The 19,517-nt window shown below is 44.1% G+C and overlaps 1 protein-coding gene across 2 annotated transcripts in view; it reads left to right on the forward strand.

Annotated features, from left to right (window-relative positions):
• AGMO (alkylglycerol monooxygenase) overlaps window positions 1–19,517 on the forward strand; it is a 367,919-nt gene that overhangs the window by 156,034 nt on the left and 192,368 nt on the right. The gene's annotated exons all lie outside the window — the stretch shown is intronic.

Consider the following 19,517-nt stretch of genomic DNA (forward strand, 5'->3'; position numbering starts at 1 on the left):
TCTTACAACTCTGACTGGCCGGTCAGTAATTGCTGAAATAACAACCCCTGTATTGAATCAGTGTGTGCATAACTGCAAAAATATGCAATAAAGATGAATATAATTTGGCACACACAGAGGTTAACTAGTTGACAGGTAATAAGCAACACAGTCAAAACAAGATGCAGGAAATACTTAGCATGAGTCCAGCAGTAAAGAGTGTCCACAGATAAGAAGAGTTATCAAAAGTTCAGTGATGGTAAGTCGCAGCCGCAACCGCCACAGTGCGCATGCTCCCTGTATGATGGGAGCGTTGGGCGGAACCACGTGATGCGGCAGGAGGAAATGATGACAACTGGGGGCACCACCGGATCCAGGGGAGACAAACAAGCCCCGACGTGCACGTTTCACTACCTGCTTCATCCGGGGGCTTAACATGTAGTGCAACAGCTAGCATTTAAGTAGTCTGTTCAATTTGTGACGTATGGAGTAGTCAGGTGAGTGAGTCAGCTGGAGAATAAACAATGGTAATCAGCTTTCTCCATGGACCCTGATTCGTTAAAGGGGACTGCAGCATGAGGCAGATAATAATTGCTGAGTGCAGGGAGAGAGTGAAATAAAGAAATTATAAAGATTAATACAGCACACAAGAGATCAAAAGTTTGCAGAAGGCGAAGACTAATAAAAACTGATAAAAATAAAAGAATAGAGTGTATGTATATGTATAGAGGAACCAAAGGATAAAATAAAGTTTCAAAATTTGAAAAGACAAAATAAAATAAACTGCCAAAAATCATGTACATAAAACACATATAAATGCACAAATAAGTAAATAATGCAATATGTGTTAATGATGAAATTAACAGATACGAATAGCGGCAAAGAGTTTGGCTGGCAACAAAATATAACTACATAAATATATGTTTATATAAGTGCCAGGAAGGGAGACACTGGATCGTTTAAAGGAACATTGCAAACCCCATATATTCGTTCATTCCTAGGGGCAGCAAGGTTCCCAATTTAACGATCCAGCGACATTCGTGTTGTAATAATGATCTTTCCAGATCGCCACCTCTAATGCCCAGAGACACCTGATCAATGGCAAAAACTTTTAATAGGTCAATATTTGAATTATGCTTAAGTCTAAAGTGTCTTGCAACTGTGGTCAGTTTACGTCCAATTTGAAAGTCATGATCACTATTTTTGATGTTGCGAACGTGTTCTAACACACGAAATCTAAGTTCTCTAGTTGTCATCACAATGTAGATCATTGGGCATGGACATTTAAGGTAATAGATCACAGCCTTAGACTTGCAATTCAAAGTAGACCTTATTTCAAATTTTGTAAGTCCTCTAGAATCATAGAATTCCTTGCTAGCCTGCATATAATGACAGACTGAGCATGATCGACAAGGTTTAAAACTTTTGAGTTGTTCTCTTGTAAGAAAGGTGGAGGATCTACTGGGGATATAATGGCTATTAACCAGTTTGTCAACTAAATTAGGTGCCCTACAGCTAACTAAATTAACTTTCTCACCCAGAACTTGTTTCAAATCCGCATCTGTGGTGAGAATGTGCCAATGTTTTTGAATGGCTTCCTTATACCTCCGCCAATTGCGATCATAGGTGCCAATGAAGCGTATGGTCGTATCTGCTGTTTTCTTTTTCTGTTTGTCCTCCACTGTACCTGTCAGAAGTGAAATACGAGATCTATTTTTAGTTTTGGATTTTCCTCTACCAATGATGGAATTACTGTAACCCCGATCTTGGAACTGCGAGGTCATCTCATCCGCTCTAGCACTAAAGGTCTTTGGCTGTGAACAGTTTCTCTTTAAACATAAAAATTCACCAACCGGCACACCCTATATTGGATGTGCCGGGTGGGCACTGGATACATGCAAGATTGAGTTGGTGGAGGTACTCTTGCGGTGAATATCAGTACTTATGCTCCCATCCATATCAATATTGATTCTAACGTCAAGAAAGCCAACACAGTCCAGACCAATAGTGCTTGTCAGCTTGATATTCAGATTGTTGTGGCTGAGGCCCAGAATGAACGCCTTCAGGGCCAATGGTGACCCATTCCAAATGATGAAGACGTCATCTATGAACCTCAACCACAACAAAACATGCTGAATCTCAGGATTGACCTCCTCTTGGAATACAACTTCACGTTCCCAGAAACCAAGGAATAGGTTGGCATAGGAGGTTGCACATGTGGCGCCCATTGATGTTCTCCTAATTTGCAAATAAAATTGACTTTTGAATACAAAATAATTGTGTGTTAAAATAAATTGTAATAATTGCAACAAAAATTCAACCAAATCAGGATCCAGGTTGCCACAAGTAAGGAAGAAACGTGCCGCCTGTATACCATCCCTATGATGTATACTAGTATAAAGATTTTCTACATCACAGGTGGCCAGCACAGTTCCTCCTTCTAGGGCAACCTGGTCCAGCCTAAGTAACAAATCAGTTGTTTCCCTTAGATGAGAAGGGAGTGTATCAACAAAAGGTCTAAAAAAGTGATCTAGGAAACGGCAAATGGGCTCACATAGCCCTCCTATGCCAGATACAATGGGGCGTCCAGGTGGACGATTAACGTCCTTATGTACTTTAGGTAACAGATATAGGGTGGGGACTATTGGATGTTTGAAAATAAGTCCATCACCCTGTTTACTAGTAATTATTCCATGCATCACTGCATCTCGAATAATGCCATCCAGAATTGTTTTAAATGTACTAGTGGGATCACTAGGAAGTTGTTTGTAGCACCTTCCTTAAGTTGGCGAAAGGCCTCTTTTTCACACATTATTTTTGGCCAGAGTACTACGTTTCCCCCTTTATCAGAGGGCTTAATGACCAAATCGGTCATATCTCTCAATTGCTGAATGGCTAAATATTCACCTTTGGTAAGATTGGAAGATCCCTTGGTGGTGTAAATGATGTAAATTCCTTCATCACCAAAGAGGCAAAGACCTCTACCTGTGAACAAGTCTGCAGTGGAGGACAGAAAAAAGATTTTATATTATCTGGAGGAAATATAGCAGACACTTGATCCCCAACAGACTCTCCTGTCGCATCCCCAAACTGTACCTCCATGTCTTCAATCAATCTAAGTTCTTGACTAGTCCACTGAGGCTGAGTTTGAGAAGGTAATTTATGATCCATACTCATTCTATTTTTAGTATAAAATTTATGAAGCAATAATTTTCGGCAGAACAGGTTAAGATCTTTGATCCAGTCAAACCTGTCTGCCGAAAAGGAAGGTGAAAATGATAAACCTAGTTTGAGAACTGTGGTTTGATCTACAGATAACTCAACATTGGCTAGATTGATAATCGACAATTCGTTCATTTTTTGTGTTTGTTCTGAGTCTTCTTGTTTTAAGGAGTTCCTTGGACAGTCTTGTTGCCTCTTAGGACCCTGTTTGCCCCTTCTTGTCCTGGATCTATTACAAGGTGGCTTGTGCCTGCCCCTAAAAAAGAGGAATCAGAGTCTCTAGTAATCAAAGTTCTTGCTTCTCCATCTGAGGAATCAATGTCAGAAGTGATAAAATCGGATTCAGGATCATGTGTATTAGTTGGTATCCTTGTTTGTTTTCTATTATTACGTCTGTTAAGGCGATTTTGGCCCCACTTATACACTTTATTCTCCTTCAAATCCGCTAGGTCCCTGTTGTATTTCTTCTTTTTGAATTCAATCAGTTCAGTCACATAAGAGGCTAATTCCTTTTTTATATTGGCAATGTCGTTATTACCTGTCAAATCTAAACCACTTTTGAGAGTATCAATCTGTGTGCACAAATCAACCAGTGTGGATTCATCATTAATAATCAGAATATTTATCAACTCAGCTGAGCATTTATCAAGAGAAGTCTCCCATTTATACTTAAGCTCAATATTACTGAACTCAAATGAGGGAAAAACTTGAACTCTAAGTCCCCTAGGTATGAGGTGCTGCTCAAGGTAGCGCTCTAAGGAAATACGATATTAGTATCTGTTAATTTCATCATTAACACATATTGCATTATTTACTTATTTGTGCATTTATATGTGTTTTATGTACATGATTTTTGGCAGTTTATTTTATTTTGTCTTTTCAAATTTTGAAACTTTATTTTATCCTTTGGTTCCTCTATACATATACATACACTCTATTCTTTTATTTTTATCAGTTTTTATTAGTCTTCGCCTTCTGCAAACTTTTGATCTCTTGTGTGCTATATTAATCATTATAATTTCTTTATTTCACTCTCTCCCTGCACTCAGCAATTATTATTTGCCTCATGCTGCAGTCCCCTTTAACGAATCAGGGTCCATGGAGAAAGCTGATTACCATTGTTTATTCTCCAGCTGACTCACTCACCTGACTACTCCATACATCACAAATTGAACATACTACTTAAATGCTTGCTGTTGCACTACACGTTAAGCCCCCGGACGAAGCAGGTGGCGAAACGTGCAATTCGGGGCTTGTTTGTGTCCCCTGGATCCGGTGGTGCCCCCAGCTGTCATCATTTCCTCCTGCCGCATCACGTGGTTCCGCCCAACGCTCCCATCATACAGGGAGCATGCGCACTGTGGCGGTTGAGGCTGCAACTTACCATCACTGAACTTTTGATGACTCTTCTTATCTGTGGACACTCTTTACTGCTGGATTCATGCTAAGTATTTCCTGCATCTTGTTTTGACTGTGTTGCTTATTACTTGTCAACTAGTTAACCTCTGTGTGTGCCAAATTATATTCATCTTTATTGCATATTTTTGCTGTTATGCACACACTGATTCAATACAGGGGTTGTTATTTCAGCAATTACTGACCGGCCGGTCAGAGTTGTAAGAGGCAAACATTGTTTGCTTCTACACTCTTATTACCCCTTGGCGCAGTTATTTTCATGTGCTAAGCACTCAGTAACACTACTTTTGTGTCTACATTATAGTTCAGTAGTATGCTCTCCTCCTAGACTAATTTAAATTCAGTAACAGCTTATTTCAGCATGTTATGTTTGTCTTTAAGGAGTTTTAGTACAATCCTACAGCAGGTAGGACACCACCGCTCCCTTTTAACCCATGTATGTTTATTTGTATTTGTGATTAATACATTTTGTTACTTTTGTATGCTAGAGTGCTATCAGGGGATTCTCTTTTTTCTGTGTTGGTTTTCATGTTATTCCCATCCCCAGCACCGCCAGTGGTGTTATTATTTACATCTCATTGAACTGGTTTTATAAAAATAAAACAAAAAGAAGAAAAAAATGCTGCACCTGCACTAATGCAGTAATGCACAGATGAAAGACAGCAATAAATTGCCTAAAAAGTAAATGGTAGTAAAATATTGGAAAGTAAGCACGGAGTGACTGAGAATACAAACACTAAACAAACATGTAAAACAAGGGATGTGGTCAAGGAATGGAATGGGGAAGGGGAAGGACAGTCACAATAGGTTAACCCAAAAGCAGATGGTGCCGAGATGTGATGCTTGTAATGCCACCACCCACGGCGCCCGCTTCGGCTCTTACCTCCGCCGCCGAGTCGCGCGGCGTCCGGTCCCGTGACCTCTCCTCTCTCCCTGCATATCCTGCTGCACATGCGCGCCCGGGGCAGACCCCTGCGCACGTCTACAGCTCCTGCTTTCCTTCCCGGCAGACTCACTCCGCCCTTTCCGTCGCGCGCGTCGCACGCACGCGCCACTATGTTTATCTCCACTGCCGCCAATGTACTTGTTCCTCCCACACCTGCCCTGCATCCTGCCTCAGCCTATCAGCGCTCTACCTTCATCTGACATCACCTCTGGGGGTTCTCATTGGCTCCTATCAGTATATAGTGCTACCAGCCCTGAGCTGATTGCTGAGCATAGTCAGTCTCTGGTTGTGCTTGCACAAGCTACTTCGCAGCCTGCTCTTGTCTTCCGTTACAGACCCTTGTTTGAATCTGGACTCCCGATCTCTGGCACCCTCGAACCCCGGCTCGCCCTACGGACTTCTATCTTCTCCTCGACTTTGGCTTTGGACTCCGACTACTCTTGATCTCTCCAACCCCGAATCTGGCAAGTACCTGTACGATTCTACACTCTCCTGCCCCGAACCAGGCTATCCACACTACTCTGCTTACCGGACCCGCTCACGCGGCTGTAGGGCGGGGGTTTTCCTGTATCCCCACCTCGGCCTCGCGGTCGTGTCCGGTTTGTGGTGAGCACTCCTATAGTCCCGTGACATTATGCTCAGCCCAACAGACCTGGACTCCGCCGAGGTGGGTCGACGCTTAAGCGAACACGATGGCCTGTTCAAGGAAGTAGAGACTTGTCTCTCTCAAAATAACCAGCGTATGGAACTGCTCCAAAACTCCTTGGGTACCATTTCGGAACAACTCAAATCCTTTCTGTCCTCTCCCGATACTGCTGCCGCTCCTCCTGCTCCTATCTTCTCCCCGCCGGTACCTCCAACTCACCCTCCTGAATCTCGCCTACCCACTCCCAATCACTATGCGGGAGAGCCTTCAGCATGTCGTGGCTTCCTGTTAGCAGTGTTCCATCCAATTTGAGCTTCTATCCTCTCATTTTCCTTCTCCCCGTTCCAAGGTCGTGTACATTATCTCGCTGTTGACCGATGATCCCTTGGCCTGGGCTACACCCATATGGGAGCAATGGCCGGATATGACTTCCAACCTGGACTGATTCTGTGCTGAATTCCGGAGGGTGTTCGATACAGCCGCATCTTCTCTCTTCAATGTAATGCAGGGAAATCGCTCTGTGGCTCGCTACGCACTTGAATTTCGCACTATTGCGGCAGAAACAAGGTGGAATGACGAAGCACTCGCCGCAATGTTCTGGCAGGGTTTAAATGACTCCCTCAAAGACGAACTGGCTGCCCTGGAGCATCCTACATCATTGGAGGAACTCATCGCGCTCTCTATCCGTATGGACCAGCGGCTCCAGGAGCGAAGAGCAGAGAAAGGGAAGCGTCAAAAAGGTATCCAACCCACTTCCTTCCCACATACAGCTCCAGGGGAGTCCGTCGCCGTATCTTCCGAAGAACCCATGCAGCTGGGTGGGCCTCGCCTTTCGTTGACAGAAAGACTACGCCGGCGTTGGGCGGGCCTCTGCCTTTACTGCGGAAATAGTGGACACCTGGTGAGTACCTGTCCTTCCAATTCGGGAAACGCGAGCCCCCAGTGAGTACTGGGAGAACTACACTGGGCATGGTAACCTCTCCTTCCTCTCCCCTTCCTATAACCTTATCAGGAGGCTTTGGGGACATCACCACACAGGCCTTCCTAGACTCCGGTTCTGGTGGGAACTTTGTCGATCAGGCTTTTGCGGAGAAGAACCAGATTCCTCTGGTAGCCAAGGATTGGCCCGTGGGCCTTGAAGCCATTGACGGTAGGCCTTTGCAGCCCACATTCATTTCACAGCAGACCATTGCCCTCTGTCTTAAGATGACTGGTCACCATTCCGAACATATTCAGTTGGATGCCAGAAGGTAATGCAATGGGGGCACGCCGCCAAAAAAGCAGGTCACCCGAAAAAATTCAGGAGGAGGAATTACCACCCCATCGCGCCTACGATTGCCCGATCGAACTTCTTCCTGGCGCGATTCCCCCCAGAGGTTGTACCTACCCACTTTCCCTCCCCCGAGACCAAGGCAGTGAAACTTCATTCGTAAGTCTTCCTCTCCGGCAGGAGCAGGCTTCTTTTTTGTAAAGAAAAAGGATGGCACACTTCGCCCTTGCATTGATTATCGTGGCCTCAACAAGGTGACTGTCAAGAATCGGTATCTACTTCCCTTGATTGCCGAACTTTTCGACAGGTTACAAGGCGCCACTATCTTCTCCAAGCTGGATCTCCGGGGAGCCTACAATCTGGTTCGGATTCGTAAGGGAGATGAGTGGAAGACGGCCTTCAACACGTGAGATGGGCACTATGAGTACCTCGTGATGCCCTTCAGTCTCTGCAACGTGCCAGCCGTCTTCCAGGATTTTGTTAACGACGTCTTCAGAGATCTCCTGGATCAACACGTGGTGGTCTACCTAGACCACATCCTTATATTCTCCCAGAATCCCCTGGAACATACTTGGCACGTCAAACAAGTGCTTCAGAGGTTGCGGGAGAACCGTCTGTTCGCCAAACTTGAAAAATGCCAGTTCCACCAGTCATCCACGTCATTTTTGGGTTACATAATCTCGGACACGGGACTCGCGATGGACCCTACCAAGGTGAAAGCTGTCCTGGATTGGCCCCGATCCCTCTCTCTGAAAGCGGTACAGAGGTTCTTAGGCTTTGCCAATTATTAACGCAGGTTCATAAAGAACTTTTCCACGTTGGTCGCACCCATCACAGCCCTCACTCAGAAGAGCACCAATCCTGCACTGTGGTCCCCCGAGGCCATCATGGCTTTACAGGTTCTCAAGGAAGCCTTTGTCACAGCACCTATCTTGGTGCTTCCTGATCCAGCACAACCATCACTCTCGAGGTGGATGCTTCGGACATAGGGGCAGGGGCGATCTTATCCCAAAGGAAGAACCCACAGGCCAGATTGCATCCCTGTGCATTCTTTTCTAAAAAATTCTCCACAGAAGAACGGAATTATGACGTGGGTAACCGTGAGCTCCTTGCGATCAAGATGGCCTTGGAGGTGTAGCGTCACCTGCTGGAGGGCGCTGAGTACCCAGTCACCATCCTTACGGACCATAAAAACCTCTTATATATTGAAACTGCCCGCCATCTGAGTGCCCGGCAGGCATGTTGGTCCCTCTTCTTCACCCGGTTCAATTTCCTTATTTCATACCTCGCGGGTTCTAAAAATGTTAAAGCTGACTCACTGTCTCGTCAATTCTCTGTAGAAGATAAAACCGAGGACCTTCAAGAGACTATCCTTCCTCCTAAATGTGTCCTGTCGGCCAATACCTTTGAGGCACTGACGGAGATCACCAAGGTTCAAGATCAGATTCCTCAGGGTCTCAGGGTGCCAGTTGGACGACTCTTCACACCCCCTACCTTCCGCCAGAAGGTAATGCAATGGGGGCACGCCGCCGAAACTGCAGGTCACCCAGGGATCAAAAGGACTATCGACCTCTTGCAACGAACCTTTTGGTAGCCAGGCATGCGCTAGGACATTCAACATTTCATCTCAGCATGTTCCACCTGCGCACAAAGCAAGATACCACGGAATAAACCTCCAGGACTCCTGCAACCCCTTCCCATTCCTGATCGACCATGGGAACATCTCTCGATGGACTTTATTGTCGACCTCCCCAAATATAAGTGTATGGACACTATACTAGTAGTGGTCGACCACTTTTCTAAACAAGCGCACTTTATCCCACTCAAAGGCCTACCCAAGTCTTCAGGCTCCATGGGTCACCCCAAACCATAGTCTCTGATCGTGGGTCGCAATTTTTTTCGAGATCCTGGAGGGCCTTCTGTATGAAACTTAACGTGGCGCTTCACTTCTCCTCTGGATACCACCCACAGACCAATGGTCAAACTGAACAAACCAATCAGTCCCTGGAGCAGTTCCTTCGTTGTTTCATATCTGACTCTCAGGACTATTGGCTCGATCTACTCCCCTGGGCAGAATTCGCTCATAATAATCTCAGGAATGAGTCCACCCTACAGTCTCTTTTATTTTCTAATTTTGGCTTTCATCCCTTCGCCCTTCCTCAGTCTGGACCTAGTACAGGAGTTCCGGCCGCAGAAGAGAGGATTCAGGATCTTCAAGCTTCCTGGTCTAGGATTCAGGATTATCTTAGACGGGCCACGGCTATGCAGAAGAGACAGGCTGATCGCCATCGTATGAAACCACCCAATTATGCCCCGGGTCAGAAGGTATGGCTATCCACAAAGAACATACGGTTAAAAGTCACATCCCCGAAGCTGGCACCCCGATTTATTGGTCCATTGTCTATATTTGTGAGGATCAATCCGATTACCTACCGACTGAAACTACCTGCAACTGTGAAGATCCCCTCTACCTTTCATTGTTCTCTATTAAAACCATTTATACCCAATTCTCAGATCCGACACAGCGCACCTCGCCCCAGACTGGTCAATGGACAAGAAGAATTTGCGGTAAAGTCCATCCTGGATTCTCGTAACTCAAGAGGAGGTCTACAGTATTTGGTGCATTGGAGGGGTTTTGGACCCGAAGAGAGGGCATGGATTCCACAAGTCCAGGTACACGCTCCCAGGCTGGTCCGGGCATTTCATCTCAAATTTCCGCTTAAGCCTGGTATGGATCGTCCGGAGTCCGACCCTGAAGGAGGGGGGGTACTGTAATGCCGCCACCCACGGCACCCGCTTCAGCTCTTACCTCCGCCGCCGGGGCGCGCAGCGTATGGTCCCGTGGCCTCTCCTCTCTCTCTGCATATCCTGCTGCACATGCGCACTGCCGGGGCAGACCCCCGCGCGCATCTATAGCTCCTGCTTTCCTTCCCGGCAGACTCACTACACCCCTTCCATCGCGCGCGTCGCACGCGTCGCGCGCACGCGCCACTATGTCCATCTCCACTGCCGCCAATGTACTTGTTCCTCCCACACCTGCCCTGCATCCTGCCTCAGCCTATCAGCGCTCTACCTTCATCTGACATCACCGCTGGGGGTTCTCATTGGCTCCTATCAGTATATAGTGCTACCAGCCCTGAGCTGATTGCTGAGCATAGTCAGTCTCTGGTTGTGCTTGCTACAAGCTACTTCGCAGTCTGCTCTTGTCTTCCATTTCAGACCCTTGCCTGAATCTGGACTTCCGACCTCTGGCACCCTCGAACCACAGCTCGCCCTACGAACTTCTACCTTCTCCTCGACTTTGGCTTTGGACTCCGACTACTCTTGATCTCTCCAACCCCGAATCTGGCAAGTACCTCTACGATTCTACACTCTCCTGCCCCGAGCCAGGCTATCCACACTACTCTGCTTACCGGACCCGCTCACGCGGCTGTAGGGCGGTGGTTTTCCTGTATCCCCACCTCGGCCTCGCAGTCCAGTTCGGTTTGTGGTGAGCACTCCTATAGTCCCGTGACAATGCTGCAGGAACGCCGCTGCTGGTCTTCAGGAACAACTTCCTTCCTCTCAGACTATAAGACAAAAAGAAGACAGCGCGGCTCCCAATAATATTGTAGAGTAATGTTTAATAAAATACTAGAGTGCACAAATTACGGCCACTCACAATGTTTAAAATAGATACACGCAAGGAAACTCGAATGTAGAACTCTGAACTTCACCCTCATCCTACCGTCTGATGTGCCGAAGCCGCGTGGAGAGATACCGGCAAATTTCTGCTTGAGGATACCAGGAGTGTGCGTCCACACTGTATCCACCCTAAGGTCCAAATTTCGCGATGATTGCCCACAGTATCATGATACTCAGTGATCCTAACAGGATACACACATATACATATATATATATATATATAAACCATAATACTGAGTTAAGTTATGATGAGTAAAAAAAGTGACAAAAACCCTCCACAGGAAAGCAAATATGCAAATATAGCTGTATGCTCATCTGCATGTCTTAGGCAGGTCTGCAACCCCGCCTTTCCCCATTATCACCCAGCATACAGCACTTCCACTGCAGCAAGGGATTCTGGGAAATGACATGCAAATGAGCACACAGTGTCACTTTTTGCCTCAATAACCATTTTTAACATGGTTCCCTATAGGCTTAAGCTTGCTGCATGGTCACAGCTTTGAGCACAGCCAGGGTTAAGGTGCATACCCAGAAAACCACCCACAGACAGCTGTTTCGACCTTGATGGGTCTCATCAGTGTGGGGTTGATTTTACTGGGAATGCAAGAGAGGCTATGGGATAGGCTAAATCATAATACTGAGTTCAGTTATGGTGAGTAAAAAAAGTGACAAAAACCCTCCACAGGAAAGCAAATATGCAAATATAGCTGTATGCTCATCTGCATGTCTTAGGCAGGTCTGCAACCCTGCCTTTCCCCATTATCACCCAGCATACAGCACTGTGTGCTCATTTGCATGTCATTTCCCAGAATCCCTTGCTGCAGTGGAAGTGCTGTATGCTGGGTGATAATGGGGAAAGGCGGGGTTGCAGACCTGCCTAAGACATGCAGATGAGCATACAGCTATATTTGCATATATATATATATATATATATATATATATATATATATATATATATATATATATAAAAATAGGCAGATGGCACACACATAAACTGGAAATGGGTGCTTGTCCCATACAAATAATGCATAGATAGGTTCCTTACCGAGTAAATCCAGGATCCCAAGATCACGAGGCAAGAAAGAGACAGCACACTCAGGAGGTACAGAAAAAGCGTGTATTCAGTAGAAAAACTGGCACATAAACCCGACGTTTCGGTCCTTGACACAGGACCTTTCTCAAGGGAGTGCTCTATACATAATGAAACCTGACAAACATATATATCCACCAACCATCAACAAACAAATCCCTGATAGGCCAAAACATGATGCTTAACAGCTGTAGACACTGACTAATCAATTGCAACGTCAGCAACGAGAGACAGCGACGTCGGATGGCGTCTCACATATCTTAGTAACCATTACAGCCTTAAATAACAATGGCGCGCATGCGCACCATGCGTCTCAACTACAAAAATTAAATATATAAACAGAGCTCCTACAAGATGCGAGTGATCGATGCATATGCTAGGTTTTACACGAATAAATAGCAAAACACGTGTGAAGCATATCGTGGAAATGGCAGCTGCAGTAACTATCAAATCAATACCGACGTCAGCATAGGGCAACACAGTGTCGGATGGCATCTAACGTATCCAGGTAACCACTGCGTCAACACACGGCAATGGCGCACATGCGCAGTATGCCTAGCAGCAGAGAGATATAAATAAAATACCTAAGGGACGCAAGCGTTCAGTGTGCACGCCGAGCTGACTCGGATAAACAACCTAACATATGAGCGGAACATCACGGGGCATTACTAATGGAAAGTAAATAAATATTTGCCCAAAGTGTCACGAAGACACATATATTAATTGTAGTCACAATAAGCGTAATGGCGCATGCGCGGCTTGCATGAGTTTAAAAAGCATAGAAATAGCACAAGTGTCATAACATCAGATGGCCATTATGAAGTAGGGAAAAAATAATATGGTGAAGGACAAAAGAGAAGGGAACGGGGAGGGAAGTGTTCAATGGAATCCCAAGACACATGAGGAGTGAATACATAAAAAAAGAGCAGGAAGACAGAGGACTGGACCCAAAGTGAGAGCAGAGGCATATCAATAAAAAATCACTGTTAGGTACAATATGCAAAGGGGATAAAGCAATAGAAAGGAGAATAGACAACAAAATAGAAATAAAATACAGACACAACCAATATAGAGCAGAGGGGCGGCCACTAGCAAGCCGGGAAATCTCCCGGCTTGCGGATCTGGCCGCAGTGTGATAAAGTGTGTCGGTAGTGTATAGAGCACTCCCTTGAGAAAGGTCCTGTGTCAAGGACCGAAACATCGGGTTTATGTGCCAGTTTTTCTACTGAATACACGCTTTTTCTGTACCTCCTGAGTGTGCTGTCTCTTTCTTGCCTCGTGATCTTGGGATCCTGGATTTACTCGGTAAGGAACCTATCTATACATTACCTGTATGGGACAAGCACCTATTTCCAGTTTATGTGTGTGCCATCTGCCTATTTTTATATATATATATATATATATATATATATATATATATATATATATATATATTTATGTAGAGGTATCAGTACCGTGTTAGCCGAGCTTCAATAATCAAAAAATAAATAGATGATACCGTTCTGTGGCTAACGAAATGCTTTTATTTGTGCGAGCTTTCGAGATACACTGATCTCTTCTTCCGGCAATGTTACATGTTCATTCATTGTAACATCGCCGGAAGAAGAGATCAGTGTATCTTGAAAGCTCGCACAAATAAAAGCATTTCGTTAGCCACAGAATGGTATCATCTATTTATTTTTTGATTATATATATATATATATATATATATATATATATATATATATATATATATATATACATATACACACACACAGAATATGACAATGGAAAGAAGTTCACAACTGCAGGTACTTGAATTTTTTTAAATGTATTTGTAAGAGTGTTAGTGAGGATCTTGAAATTAATTTTCCGTGTACTGTATAGGAAAAAAGCTTACTTAACCACTACTCAGTCCTTGCAGTATCACCTTATCTGACTGCAAAATGATTTTCTATTTTTAAAAGTAATTTCTCCTAGCGATAGCTTACCACAGCATATCTCTTTAAGCAAAGCATAAACAAGCTGAGCTGTACTTAATCACACCTGTTCAATTTCATGTGCCAAAGAAAATATCTGAACAGCATAGAAAAGGAAGATTGGATTCATCGGCATTTCTTATGGCCTCTAACAGTTTGTGTTGCAGCAGGTGTCTTGGAATTCTATAAGGTCATCTGGGCAGTGTTAGTGTTTAAAACAGGAAAAGACTGCTTACAGACTCTCTCTGCCATGTGTGGCTTTGAGTATTTCTCTCAAACCCTAAAGATGTAGCTTTGCTTTAGGAATTGCTCAGAGTAAATTTGTGTTGAACAAATATCAGTTTAATGTTTAGCCCATTTTGTGAAATGCAGTTTTAGTCCCTCCAGTAACAAAGAGTTTAATTATTTAATTGTTGTTACTTACTTTTAAACTGACATAGCTAACACATCTTGGTTTCTCTGTTCATCATTTGGATTTTGTTAATGGATATTACCTATTCAGTAACTTAAGTACATTTTGCTCTCACCAGTTGCACACATTATGTTTATATAATCTTTATTACTTGCTCTGCAATTTAAAATAAATTTATTGTGACTGAAACAGAGAATCCCAAAGCACCAATAGAGAGTTTATTATTAGTGGAAAGATTCATCATACACTCCTCTATTCTGAACATTGCAGATTTAAATGTTTAAATTGATATTGCTAAGTACCACAATACTATAGGCCCTTTTCAATATACTCCAAAGAGGTGGCTTTGACCATTTGACTCCTCATATCTGAAGAAGCGTGGTGAAACGCGAAACGCGTCATTGGACGTTGAGTCTGACGTCATCGGAGTGACATCTCTACCCCACGGAGCACGGCTCGTATCTAAATATGTCTGAATGTCACTAGACAGATAATAAGTACATATAGGTCCGCCGTGACCTATCTTGTTTCATCCATTTACAGTACATAAGCGCTTTTTCCTCACTCCATTGTTGGGTCCGCCGAAACCAGAGAGTGGGGGAATATCTGTAGACCCTATGTGTGTTGTAATTTGAGACTGGTAACTGTTGCGCAGTGTTATTTGAGTTTGCTGAAACTTGGGCTCTGCACTGCTACAATGTATAGAGTTAGAATAGACACTAAAAAGGAGTAAAACTGAGACAACTCTCTATACACTATAAATACCTAAAAGTTTATACAACACTATAGGAATATTATACATATTCTGTGGTCTGGTATATTAAGAAGTACATACTAGGGATATTATAAATGTACCTTATACACACTGATTTATGATCATTCGAGTAAACCTATATATGTGATGTGGGGAGTTTTTTGTATCCCAGTACTTGTATGCTAAGACAGCATGAATATTTAAGCGCCGTTCATGTGATGAACTTTGATTACAATATAGGAAATATATATGAGATATAGGATATATTTATCCATCATACAGGCATACCCCGGTTTAAGGACACTCACTTTAAGTACACTCACGAGTAAGGACATATCGCCCAATAGCCAAACGGCAGCTCACGCATGCGCCTGTCAGCACGTCCTGAACAGCAATACCGGCTCCCTACCTCTACCGAAGCTGTGTGCAAGCAGGGAGACTATAGAGCCTTACACAAATGCCTTATTTACATCAGTTATGCACGTATATGATGATTGCAGTAAAGTACACGCATCAAAAGGTGGAAAAAAGGTAGTGCTTCACTTTAAGTACATTTTTGCTTTACTGCTGCGGCCGAGTTTATTTGAGCATTTGCCCGTTCTCGGCCGCAGCAGTAACCTGGCGCGCGCCAGAGGGTGCCGGGCGCGCGCCGAAGACACGGAGGAGCGCCCTCCGATCGGGGCTTTCTCTCTCCCGCTGCCGGGTCCGCCGGGTCCCCCGGTACCCCCTGCCGCCGTCCCCCACATCGCGGGACACCAGGGCTCCCTCGGGGAGCCCTGGACGCTCGTGCAGGGGGCGCAGGCACCCGATGACGCGTGACAGCGCGTCAATGATGCGCGGCACGCCGAGGGAGTGCGGCTAGCATGCCGGGGCATCCCCAGGCTTGCGGAGCTAGCCGCACTCAAATAAAGTGTGCCGGTAGTGTACATACATGCTCTGGTCCCATTGTGTACGTTAATTCACACATAAGGATATATTCCGTGGACTTGAGAGATGTCAAAGTAGAAAAAACATATTATATGTTACAGGAAGACATACATATTAATGTGATTACAAGTCTCCACAATTATATGTTAATTCTCTACTTTACTCCAACAGGGATTCTTTTAAACAATACAAACTGTAAATAATTGCACAGAGTCACGAATTTAAGAATGTAATAAAGTGTTATTGTTTTTTATTTTTAATCTGGGTAGCTGATCTGGTAACTACGAGTAGTCATTTGTGAAGCAAGTGAAACTGGTGGGACAATTTGTCCAAAGACATAATAATATATATTAACAAAGAATGCATTCTAGTGGAGGATTTTTCTTTTGGATCTTCTTTGATCATATCTGGTATTAATTGTATCTATCCTCATGCACCATGTTACTTACCTGAAATAAAAGGAAAAATAAATATTATTAATAGGATGAGCGATTTATAAAGTTTATTAATGGCCATTTTGTCACAATGAAAATTTGAAAAAGGGCAGAAGCCGGCTTCTCATAATTCAATAAAGGTGTATAAGATACCCAAAGCAGCCCCCCCAAACAATCTATGTTTTTACGATCAAAAGGAATATGACCTTTGAAAGGTGTTGCTGTTGATCGCCTCTTCACCCTCTACCACATGCTCTCTTGACCCCATTCCCTCCCATCTCCTAAAACCTCTTGGTCCTACTATAATCCCTACGCGCACACACATTTTTTACTCCTCCCTCTGCTCTGGAACCTTTCCATCCTCCTTCAAACATGCAACAGTTATACAATTACTCAATAACAGCAAGCTTGACCCTACCTGTCTTTCTAACTATCGACCTGTCTCCCTCCTGCCTTTTGCCTCTAAACTCCTTGAACGTCTTGTATTCTCTCGCTTGCTCCATTTTCTCAACACCTATTCTCTCCTAGACCCTCTACAATCTGGCTTCCGCACTGCTCACTCCACGGAAACAGCCCTCACTAAAATAACTGACGACCTCCATGCTGCCAAAGACAGAGGTCATTACACTCTGCTCATATTACTCGACCTCTCTGCAGCATTTGACACCGTGGACCACCCTCTTCTCCTTCACATTCTCCATACTCTTGGTTATCGGAACAAAGCTCTATCCTGGATCTCATCCTACCTCTCCCATCGTACTTTCAGTGTCTCTTCTGCTAACACCTCTTCCTCCTCTATTGATCTCTCTGTGGGGGTACCCCAGGGCTCTGTCCTGGGACCTCTTCTCTTTTCTCTGTACACACTCTGTCTAGGTGACCTGATAACATCTTTTGGTTTTAAATATCACCTCTATGCTGACGACACACAAATGTACTTTTCAACACCTGACCTTACACCTGCTGTACAAACCAAAGTTTCTGAATGTCTCTCTGCTATATCATCCTGGATGGCCCTCCGCCGCCTTAAACTCAACATGGCTAAAACAGAGCTCCTCATACTTCCTCCAAAACCTGGCCCTACTACCTCCTTCCACATTACTGTTGGAACTACGATCATTCACCCAGTAGCCCAAGCACGCTGCCTAGGGGTCACACTCGACTCCTCTCTCACATTCGCCCCTCACATTCAAAACATATATAAAACCTGTCGCTTTTTCCTCTGTAATATAACAAAGATACGCCCTTTCCTCTGTTGCTCGACTGCTAAAACTCTGACTCAGGCTTGCATTCTCTCCCGTCTTGATTACTGTAACCTTCTGCTGTCTGGCCTTCCTGCCTCTCATCTGTCTCCCCTACAATCTATCCTAAACGCTGCTGCCAGAATCACTCTACTCTTTCCTAGATCTGTCTCAGCATCTCCAGTCATGAAATCCCTCTCCTGGCTTCCGATCAAATCCCGCATCTCCCCCTCCATTCTTCTCCTCACTTTTAAAGCTTTACACTCTTCTGCCCCTCCTTACATCTCAGCCCTAATTTCTCATTATGCACCATCCAGACTCTTGCGTTCTTCTCAAGGATGTCTTCTTTCTACCCCCTTTGTATCTAAAGCCCTCACCCGCCTTAAACCTTTTTCACTGACTGCCCCACACCTCTGGAATGCCCTTCCCCTCAGTACCCAACTAGCACCCTCTCTATCCACCTTTAAGACCCACCTTAAGACACACTTGCTTAAAGAAGCATATGAATAGCACTGTGGATATTCTGAACACATGATGCATAAAGCTTGGCCCCCTGCAGACGCACTTACCAGAACTCCCTCCTACTGTCTCTGTACGTTCTCCCTACCTACCAATTAGACTGTAAACTCCTCGGGGCAGGGACTCCTCTTCCTTAATGTTACTTTTATGTCTAAAGCACTTATTCCCATGATCGTTATTTATATTATCTGTTATTTATTTGGTTATCACATGTATTACTACTGTGAAGTTCTATGTACATTAATGGCACTATATAACTATAGACATACAATACAATACAAAGGAACTATCTTTATTATGTATTCAATAAGCTTAAAAGATTGCTTTTGGGAACATTATTGTTCTCCATATAAAAATCCTAATTTGATACCGAAGGGTAGTTACAAAATATATAAATAAAACTCATATAAAATCACTCTATTATTAAATGGTCATAAAGGCCTGCATCATATACGCTATAGTAACTAAAGTGTTAATAATCCTAATTATCTAGCTACCCATTGCATGCCAACTGCTATAGTGTACAAGGGCTTAACTCCATGAATTCTCACTGGGGGTCCAATTTCCCACCACATGGCACTTGGTAAATCAGAATGTAATTTTATACTGTAACTCAGAATATCACAGATGTTCCATAGGATTCAATGGCAGTGATAACACAGAATATCAGAAAATATCCCACCGTAACACACCAGCGGGAGAAATGACCTTGGCCACATCTGTAGCACGTGTTCACTTTGTCTGTAAAAATGGCAATGTGCGGCATACCGCGCACTATACTTTAATTGTGAAGCACTTTGAGTCCCATTGGGAGAAAAGCGCCTACAGTATATGAAATAAAGTTATTATTTATTATAGGCTAAAGCTGTAAAATTCCGGCATTATTGAAATACCTGATCTCTGATTGGATAATGCCCAGAATTGTAACCAATCAGTAATGGCCCGGAATTTTTGGCACCCAGCCAATCAGCTTTCAGTTCTCATTCAAAAAGAGTGAGATCAGTTCTCAGACTGGGAAGGTG

Source organism: Ascaphus truei, chromosome 2, assembly GCF_040206685.1.
Source record: "Ascaphus truei isolate aAscTru1 chromosome 2, aAscTru1.hap1, whole genome shotgun sequence".
Lineage (NCBI taxonomy): Eukaryota > Metazoa > Chordata > Amphibia > Anura > Ascaphidae > Ascaphus > Ascaphus truei.